General features: G+C 54.9%; 1 long non-coding RNA gene across 1 annotated transcript; it reads left to right on the top strand.

Annotated features, from left to right (window-relative positions):
- LOC117437623 (uncharacterized) lies at positions 1-3,545 on the top strand. Its single transcript, XR_004550478.1, has 6 exons — positions 1-181; positions 384-513; positions 1,334-1,481; positions 1,694-1,831; positions 2,312-2,358; positions 3,268-3,545. It is a non-coding gene; the product is annotated as an uncharacterized lncRNA (long non-coding RNA).
- The last annotated feature ends 6,892 nt before the right edge of the window (positions 3,546-10,437 follow it).

Here is a 10,437-nt window from a genome sequence, read left to right on the forward strand (position 1 = left end):
GGCGGCTGCGCGTGCGTATTGCGCGTTCGCTGAGGCGGTGTGGTTGAGCGGAGCATGCGCAGGTGTCCCGTCCGAGCTGAAGCGGTCGGTATGGCTGCCAGTGCCAAGTCGTTCCTGTCCGATGCAGGCTATGGGGAGCAGGAGCTGGACGCGAACTCTGCTCTCATGGAAGTCGACAAAGGTGAGGCCGAGCGGCCATGGCAGTGTCTGCCTTGTAATGTTGCCGTTATGGTCCTCGGCTTCCACCGCCTGAGGGGCGGTGTTGTCGCGGCCCGCGGTCCTCGGCTGACGGGAGCTCGCTTTTGTACCGCCAGCGGGGGGTGGAGAGGGCATGGCCGGGAAGCAGTGTAGGTGTCCTCAGTGGTTGTTGGTGTCTCGTTTAGGTCTCAGGTATGGGAAGCTCGGAGAGCAGTGCGAAGCCGTCGTTCGTTTTCCCAGGCTCTTCCAGAAATACCCGTTCCCCATTCTCATTAATTCAGCTTTCCTAAAGTTGGCTGATGTGTTCTGAGCCGGGTAAGTAGCCTCAGTCAGTTATCCATAGCAGTGTAGTGTGTCTTGGAGTGGTGCTGCACAGCAGCTTGGGCACATGTGAGGTGTTTTGTACGTTTGTGATTATACTGCTACACTGAGCACAAGCTGTGCTTAGGCTTTTCTGGACATGGTTTTTTATCAGATTTGTTTCCCTAAGTGTGCCCAAAACAGGTATCTGGTATCAGAAAGGGGCTACAAGGAGAGGGGTCTGCATCAGGGACTGCAGCCACAGGACAAGGGGTGTTGGGTTCAGACTGAAACAGGGCAAGTTTAGGTTAGATCTAAGGCAGAAGCTGTTCCCTGTGAGGGTGCTGAGGCGCTGGCACAGGGTGCCCAGAGAAGCATCTGCCAGGGTACCCAGAGAAGCACTGCCCCATCCCTGGCAGTGCTCAAGGCCAGGTTGGACACGGGGGCTTGGAGCAACCTGCTCCAGTGGAAGGGATTCCTGCCCATGGCAGGGGTTGGAGCTGGATGAGCTTAAGGTCCCTTCCAGCCTAGCCCATTCTATGATTTTATTATTTGCTTATGCTCTCCTCATTGGTGTCACTGAGTGAATTTCCCTGAAACTGGGCCTGAATCTGACCCTACCATACTAGAAGACAAACACCATAGTGTGGCTATAGTCTCTTTGTTGTTCTCTTAGTCAAATATGTCTCTAAAGTACAGATCTTTTCTTGCTTTAATTTACTCTTGGGAGGTTGTTTTGGTTTTTATGATACTTTCATCTTGAAAGTGCTTGAATATTTAATATAGAACAACCTGATAAAGGAATGTGTGTGGAAATGTGTGTGCCTCCTAACAGAAACAACTTCCTGAGGCTCTGTGTGCTGAAAGTTACTCAGCAGAGTGAGAAGCACTTAAGAGAAGATCCTAAATGTGGATGAGTTCGTCAAAAGAGTCTTCTCCGTCATTCACAGCAATGATCCAGTTGCTCGGGCCATTACCCTTCGGTATGTAATGACATTAATGAACCTGGACTTGATGATCTTACCTGGTTGGTTCTATGATTCTGTTTGTGCTCATCCACATCTATTACAGAAAGAAACATATTTTTCTATCAAAATAGGCTTTTAACCAGCCTTTCTCTGTTTCTGTTTGTTTTTATCTGGCATTTCTTCATGATCACTGTTCTTCCTGATTTTGCTGTCATCTCTTCCTGTAGGATGTTGGGCAGCATGGCGTCTGTCATTCCAGAAAGGAAGAATGCACATCACAGTATTCGTCAAAGTTTGGATTCCCATGATAATGTGGAAGTTGAAGCTGCAATATTTGCTGCTGCCAATTTTTCTGCACAATCAAAGTAAGATGTTATTTTTGTTTCCAGTTTTTCGTATCACAGAGAATGGAAACCCCGTTAGCACTGGCATTCACAAACCTTTGGTAGTGCCAACCATGTAATTTTTATCAAAATGTTTGCTTGTATGGAACATTATGAAGAAATCTGAGCACAGATTTAACAGATACTTCTTTTTTTCTAAAATGGTAGTGGAAAGCTCATAAATATGAGAATGCAAAACGGAGCAGCAGCTTTAATCTAGGAGTATTTTACATAAATCCTGTTCTGGAATGAAACGTAGCGCTGCTTGTCACTTTGACATGTTCTTGGAAGCCCGCATTTGATCATGTGCAGGGTTTCTGAAAGAATGGGATCTTGGCAAGCTCTCTCTTGTGAAAGCTTTTATTGCTAAAGCACAGTGTTTGGTAGTTCAAAAATGGTTTTATTTTTCAGTGATTTCCCTCTTGTATTTATCTCACCTGATACTTTGTCTTTTCTCTACAGGGATTTTGCTGCTGGCATATGTAATAAAATCAGCGAGATGATACAAGGTACATGTGTTACATTGAGTGATAAAAGGGAAAACCTAATTTCTGTGAGAGTTCCTTATTATCCTTATATAAATATTAAATGCTGTAGCCCTCATTCTCAAATATTTCCTGGTTTTAAGTTAAATTAGCTAACCATTAATCTAGTGCCTGGCTTGTACCTCCTCTTTAAATCTTAAGTTCTCAAAACACCTGTTTGGTAAAGAGTGAAAGCTCATCTATAGCATGATGAATAAACTTGCATAGCCTATAACAGGTTGCTTCAGGTGAGTTAATCACAGAATCATTGAATGGTGTGGGTTGGAAAGGACCTTAAAGCTCCTCCGGCTCCAACCCGGGCCACGGGCAGGGACCCCTTTCCCTGGAGCAGCTGCTCCAAGCCCCTATGTCCAAACTGGCCTTGAGCACTGCCAGGGATGGGGCAGCCACAGCTTCTCTGGGCACCCTGTGCCAGCGCCTCAGCACCCTCCCAGGGAACAGCTTCTGCCTTAGATCTAACCTGAACTTCACCTGTTTATGTTTAAACCCATCACCCCTTGACCTGTTGCTGCAGTCCCTGAGAAATCCTTGTAGCTCCCTTCAGACACTGGAAGCTGCTCTGAGGTCTCCATGTGGCTTTTCCTCCCGAGGCTGAAGAGCCCCAGTGTTCTCAGCCTGTCATTTATGGGAAGTGCTGCAGGCTGTGCTCATCCCCGTGGCCTCCTCTGCACTTGCTCCAACAGCTCCATGTCCTCTTTACGTTGAGGACACCAGATGTGTGTCTTACCTACAATGAAGCAATCTTCTCCAAGAGCTGTGGAAGTGCTTGGTACTGCAGTCAGCAGTGGTAGCAATGCAGACATACCTGTGCCTCAGTACTGCTGAAAGCCAGTACAAAGGACTAACACTACCTGTTTCTCTTCCCTGTTGCAGGTTTGGCCACACCTGTGGACTTATTGAAGTTGATCCCTATTCTACAGCACATGCATCATGATGCTAGCCTAGCCTCCAGCTCCCGGCAGCTGCTCCAGCAGCTGGTAACATCATATCCCTCCACCAAGATGGTCATTGTTACTCTGCACACCTTTACTCTGCTTGCTGCTTCTTCTTTGGTTGACATTCCTAAGCAGGTAATTCTTCCTAATTATGTCTTTCAACTTAAAGCACATTTAAAAGACCTCAGATTCTAGCTGATGCTGAAAACTAAATGCACAGATATGCTGGGATGGTTGCTTCTATGTGCTATAGAGAAAGAACACCCTGAAAACTGCTGCTGCTATCATGTTTTTTGCCCTCTCTGGTCCTATTTCCAGATAACCCAGTCAAACACAGGAACCCTTCTCTACAGGTCTTTCTTTAAAACAATTGAGGTTGAAATCAAGCAGGACCTTAACATCAACCCTGGCCTGCTCTGAAAATATGTCAGCTTTACCTGTAGAACCCAGGCCTCACCTCTCACTACTGTGCATCCTCTCAGGTCCTGGGTGCGTGTGTTTTGCCTTCCTTACATGCAAGTGAAGGCATATTTTAATAGCAGGGAATGTGTTTGAAAATATTTCTTGAAGAACTCTGAGGAGGTTGAATCTGTTGCTAGGGTGCCCTCTTCCTGACATTAGGGTTAGGGTGCCCTCAGTCTGACATTATGGCTGGGGTGCCCCCTGCCCGACATTAGGGTTAGGGTACCCACTTTCCGCCATTAGGCTTATTGTCCCCCCTTTCCGACATTAGGGTTAGGGCCCCCCCCCCCCCCTTCCCGGCATTAGGGCTAGGGTGCCCTCTTCCCGCCATTAGGGTTAGGGTGCCCTCAGTCTGACATTATGGCTGGGGTGCCCCCTGCCCGACATTAGGGTTAGGGTACCCACTTTCCGCCATTAGGCTTATTGTCCCCCCTTTCCGACATTAGGGTTAGGGCCCCCCCCCCCCCCTATCTCCGACATTAGGGCTAGGGGTGCCCTCTTCCCGCCATTAGGGTTAGGGTGCCCTCAGTCTGACATTATGGCTGGGGTGCCCCCTGCCCGACATTAGGGTTAGGGTACCCACTTTCCGCCATTAGGCTTATTGTCCCCCCTTTCCGACATTAGGGTTAGGGCCCCCCCCCCCCCTATCTCCGACATTAGGGCTAGGGGTGCCCTCTTCCCGCCATTAGGGTTAGGGTGCCCTCAGTCTGACATTATGGCTGGGGTGCCCCCTGCCCGACATTAGGGTTAGGGTACCCACTTTCCGCCATTAGGCTTATTGTCCCCCCTTTCCGACATTAGGGTTAGGGCCCCCCCCCCCCCTATCTCCGACATTAGGGCTAGGGGTGCCCTCTTCCCGCCATTAGGGTTAGGGTGCCCTCAGTCTGACATTATGGCTGGGGTGCCCCCTGCCCGACATTAGGGTTAGGGTACCCACTTTCCGCCATTAGGCTTATTGTCCCCCCTTTCCGACATTAGGGTTAGGGCCCCCCCCCCCCCTTCCCGGCATTAGGGCTAGGGTGCCCTCTTCCCGCCATTAGGGTTAGGGTGCCCTCAGTCTGACATTATGGCTGGGGTGCCCCCTGCCCGACATTAGGGTTAGGGTACCCACTTTCCGCCATTAGGCTTATTGTCCCCCCTTTCCGACATTAGGGTTAGGGCCCCCCCCCCCCCCCATCTCCGACATTAGGGCTAGGGGTGCCCTCTTCCCGCCATTAGGGTTAGGGTGCCCTCAGTCTGACATTATGGCTGGGGTGCCCCCTGCCCGACATTAGGGTTAGGGTACCCACTTTCCGCCATTAGGCTTATTGTCCCCCCTTTCCGACATTAGGGTTAGGGCCCCCCCCCCCCCTATCTCCGACATTAGGGCTAGGGGTGCCCTCTTCCCGCCATTAGGGTTAGGGTGCCCTCAGTCTGACATTATGGCTGGGGTGCCCCCTGCCCGACATTAGGGTTAGGGTACCCACTTTCCGCCATTAGGCTTATTGTCCCCCCTTTCCGACATTAGGGTTAGGGCCCCCCCCCCCCCTATCTCCAACATTAGGGCTAGGGGTGCCCTCTTCCCGCCATTAGGGTTAGGGTGCCCTCAGTCTGACATTATGGCTGGGGTGCCCCCTGCCCGACATTAGGGTTAGGGTACCCACTTTCCGCCATTAGGCTTATTGTCCCCCCTTTCCGACATTAGGGTTAGGGGCCCCCCCCCCCTTCCCGGCATTAGGGCTAGGGTGCCCTCTTCCCGCCATTAGGGTTAGGGTGCCCTCAGTCTGACATTATGGCTGGGGTGCCCCCTGCCCGACATTAGGGTTAGGGTACCCACTTTCCGCCATTAGGCTTATTGTCCCCCCTTTCCGACATTAGGGTTAGGGCCCCCCCCCCCCCATCTCCAACATTAGGGCTAGGGGTGCCCTCTTCCCGACATTAGGGTTAGGGTGCCCTCAGTCTGACATTATGGCTGGGGTGCCCCCTGCCCGACATTAGGGTTAGGGTACCCACTTTCCGCCATTAGGCTTATTGTCCCCCCTTTCCGACATTAGGGTTAGGGCCCCCCCCCCCCCTATCTCCGACATTAGGGCTAGGGGTGCCCTCTTCCCGCCATTAGGGTTAGGGTGCCCTCAGTCTGACATTATGGCTGGGGTGCCCCCTGCCCGACATTAGGGTTAGGGTACCCACTTTCCGCCATTAGGCTTATTGTCCCCCCTTTCCGACATTAGGGTTAGGGCCCCCCCCCCCCCTATCTCCGACATTAGGGCTAGGGGTGCCCTCTTCCCGCCATTAGGGTTAGGGTGCCCTCAGTCTGACATTATGGCTGGGGTGCCCCCTGCCCGACATTAGGGTTAGGGTACCCACTTTCCGCCATTAGGCTTATTGTCCCCCCTTTCCGACATTAGGGTTAGGGCCCCCCCCCCCCCTTCCCGGCATTAGGGCTAGGGTGCCCTCTTCCCGCCATTAGGGTTAGGGTGCCCTCAGTCTGACATTATGGCTGGGGTGCCCCCTGCCCGACATTAGGGTTAGGGTACCCACTTTCCGCCATTAGGCTTATTGTCCCCCCTTTCCGACATTAGGGTTAGGGCCCCCCCCCCCCCCATCTCCGACATTAGGGCTAGGGGTGCCCTCTTCCCGCCATTAGGGTTAGGGTGCCCTCAGTCTGACATTATGGCTGGGGTGCCCCCTGCCCGACATTAGGGTTAGGGTACCCACTTTCCGCCATTAGGCTTATTGTCCCCCCTTTCCGACATTAGGGTTAGGGCCCCCCCCCCCCCCTATCTCCAACATTAGGGCTAGGGGTGCCCTCTTCCCGCCATTAGGGTTAGGGTGCCCTCAGTCTGACATTATGGCTGGGGTGCCCCCTGCCCGACATTAGGGTTAGGGTACCCACTTTCCGCCATTAGGCTTATTGTCCCCCCTTTCCGACATTAGGGTTAGGGGCCCCCCCCCCCCTTCCCGGCATTAGGGCTAGGGTGCCCTCTTCCCGCCATTAGGGTTAGGGTGCCCTCAGTCTGACATTATGGCTGGGGTGCCCCCTGCCCGACATTAGGGTTAGGGTACCCACTTTCCGCCATTAGGCTTATTGTCCCCCCTTTCCAACATTAGGGTTAGGGCCCCCCCCCCCCCCTATCTCCGACATTAGGGCTAGGGGTGCCCTCTTCCCGCCATTAGGGTTAGGGTGCCCTCAGTCTGACATTATGGCTGGGGTGCCCCCTGCCCGACATTAGGGTTAGGGTACCCACTTTTCGCCATTAGGCTTATTGTCCCCCCTTTCCGACATTAGGGTTAGGGCCCCCCCCCCCCTATCTCCGACATTAGGGCTAGGGGTGCCCTCTTCCCGCCATTAGGGTTAGGGTGCCCTCAGTCTGACATTATGGCTGGGGTGCCCCCTGCCCGACATTAGGGTTAGGGTACCCACTTTCCGCCATTAGGCTTATTGTCCCCCCTTTCCGACATTAGGGTTAGGGGCCCCCCCCCCCCTATCTCCGACATTAGGGCTAGGGGTGCCCTCTTCCCGCCATTAGGGTTAGGGTGCCCTCAGTCTGACATTATGGCTGGGGTGCCCCCTGCCCGACATTAGGGTTAGGGTACCCACTTTCCGCCATTAGGCTTATTGTCCCCCCTTTCCGACATTAGGGTTAGGGCCCCCCCCCCCCCCTATCTCCGACATTAGGGCTAGGGGTGCCCTCTTCCCGCCATTAGGGTTAGGGTGCCCTCAGTCTGACATTATGGCTGGGGTGCCCCCTGCCCGACATTAGGGTTAGGGTACCCACTTTCCGCCATTAGGCTTATTGTCCCCCCTTTCCGACATTTGGGTTAGGGCCCCCCCCCCCCCTATCTCCGACATTAGGGCTAGGGGTGCCCTCTTCCCGCCATTAGGGTTAGGGTGCCCTCAGTCTGACATTATGGCTGGGGTGCCCCCTGCCCGACATTAGGGTTAGGGTACCCACTTTTCGCCATTAGGCTTATTGTCCCCCCTTTCCGACATTAGGGTTAGGGCCCCCCCCCCCCCTTCCCGGCATTAGGGCTAGGGTGCCCTCTTCCCGCCATTAGGGTTAGGGTGCCCTCAGTCTGACATTATGGCTGGGGTGCCCCCTGCCCGACATTAGGGTTAGGGTACCCACTTTCCGCCATTAGGCTTATTGTCCCCCCTTTCCGACATTAGGGTTAGGGCCCCCCCCCCCCCTATCTCCGACATTAGGGCTAGGGGTGCCCTCTTCCCGCCATTAGGGTTAGGGTGCCCTCAGTCTGACATTATGGCTGGGGTGCCCCCTGCCCGACATTAGGGTTAGGGTACCCACTTTCCGCCATTAGGCTTATTGTCCCCCCTTTCCGACATTAGGGTTAGGCCCCCCCCCCCCCCCTATCTCCAACATTAGGGCTAGGGGTGCCCTCTTCCCGCCATTAGGGTTAGGGTGCCCTCAGTCTGACATTATGGCTGGGGTGCCCCCTGCCCGACATTAGGGTTAGGGTACCCACTTTTCGCCATTAGGCTTATTGTCCCCCCTTTCCGACATTAGGGTTAGGGCCCCCCCCCCCCCTTCCCGGCATTAGGGCTAGGGTGCCCTCTTCCCGCCATTAGGGTTAGGGTGCCCTCAGTCTGACATTATGGCTGGGGTGCCCCCTGCCCGACATTAGGGTTAGGGTACCCACTTTCCGCCATTAGGCTTATTGTCCCCCCTTTCCGACATTAGGGTTAGGGCCCCCCCCCCCCCCTATCTCCGACATTAGGGCTAGGGGTGCCCTCTTCCCGCCATTAGGGTTAGGGTGCCCTCAGTCTGACATTATGGCTGGGGTGCCCCCTGCCCGACATTAGGGTTAGGGTACCCACTTTCCGCCATTAGGCTTATTGTCCCCCCTTTCCGACATTAGGGTTAGGGCCCCCCCCCCCCTATCTCCGACATTAGGGCTAGGGGTGCCCTCTTCCCGCCATTAGGGTTAGGGTGCCCTCAGTCTGACATTATGGCTGGGGTGCCCCCTGCCCGACATTAGGGTTAGGGTACCCACTTTCCGCCATTAGGCTTATTGTCCCCCCTTTCCGACATTAGGGTTAGGGCCCCCCCCCCCCCATCTCCGACATTAGGGCTAGGGGTGCCCTCTTCCCGCCATTAGGGTTAGGGTGCCCTCAGTCTGACATTATGGCTGGGGTGCCCCCTGCCCGACATTAGGGTTAGGGTACCCACTTTTCGCCATTAGGCTTATTGTCCCCCCTTTCCGACATTAGGGTTAGGGCCCCCCCCCCCCCTTCCCGGCTTTAGGGCTAGGGTGCCCTCTTCCCGCCATTAGGGTTAGGGTGCCCTCAGTCTGACATTATGGCTGGGGTGCCCCCTGCCCGACATTAGGGTTAGGGTACCCACTTTCCGCCATTAGGCTTATTGTCCCCCCTTTCCGACATTAGGGTTAGGGCCCCCCCCCCCCCCCATCTCCGACATTAGGGCTAGGGGTGCCCTCTTCCCGCCATTAGGGTTAGGGTGCCCTCAGTCTGACATTATGGCTGGGGTGCCCCCTGCCCGACATTAGGGTTAGGGTACCCACTTTCCGCCATTAGGCTTATTGTCCCCCCTTTCCGACATTAGGGTTAGGGCCCCCCCCCCCATCTCCGACATTAGGGCTATGGGTGCCCTCTTCCCGCCATTAGGGTTAGCGTGCCCTCAGTCTGACATTATGGCTGGGGTGCCCCCTGCCCGACATTAGGGTTAGGGTACCCACTTTCCGCCATTAGGCTTATTGTCCCCCCTTTCCGACATTTGGGTTAGGGCCCCCCCCCCCCCCTATCTCCAACATTAGGGCTAGGGGTGCCCTCTTCCCGCCATTAGGGTTAGGGTGCCCTCAGTCTGACATTATGGCTGGGGTGCCCCCTGCCCGACATTAGGGTTAGGGTACCCACTTTTCGCCATTAGGCTTATTGTCCCCCCTTTCCGACATTAGGGTTAGGGCCCCCCCCCCCCCTTCCCGGCATTAGGGCTAGGGTGCCCTCTTCCCGCCATTAGGGTTAGGGTGCCCTCAGTCTGACATTATGGCTGGGGTGCCCCCTGCCCGACATTAGGGTTAGGGTACCCACTTTCCGCCATTAGGCTTATTGTCCCCCCTTTCCGACATTAGGGTTAGGGCCCCCCCCCCCCCCTATCTCCGACATTAGGGCTAGGGGTGCCCTCTTCCCGCCATTAGGGTTAGGGTGCCCTCAGTCTGACATTATGGCTGGGGTGCCCCCTGCCCGACATTAGGGTTAGGGTACCCACTTTCCGCCATTAGGCTTATTGTCCCCCCTTTCCAACATTAGGGTTAGGGCCCCCCCCCCCCCTATCTCCGACATTAGGGCTAGGGGTGCCCTCTTCCCGCCATTAGGGTTAGGGTGCCCTCAGTCTGACATTATGGCTGGGGTGCCCCCTGCCCGACATTAGGGTTAGGGTACCCACTTTCCGCCATTAGGCTTATTGTCCCCCCTTTCCGACATTAGGGTTAGGGCCCCCCCCCCCCCTTCCCGGCATTAGGGGTAGGGTGCCCTCTTCCCGCCATTAGGGTTAGGGTGCCCTCAGTCTGACATTATGGCTGGGGTGCCCCCTGCCCGACATTAGGGTTAGGGTACCCACTTTCCGCCATTAGGCTTATTGTCCCCCCTTTCCGACATTAGGGTTAGGGCCCCCCCCCCCCCGATCTCCGA

The sequence above is a fragment of the Melopsittacus undulatus genome, chromosome 24 (genome assembly GCF_012275295.1).
Source record: "Melopsittacus undulatus isolate bMelUnd1 chromosome 24, bMelUnd1.mat.Z, whole genome shotgun sequence".
Lineage (NCBI taxonomy): Eukaryota > Metazoa > Chordata > Aves > Psittaciformes > Psittaculidae > Melopsittacus > Melopsittacus undulatus.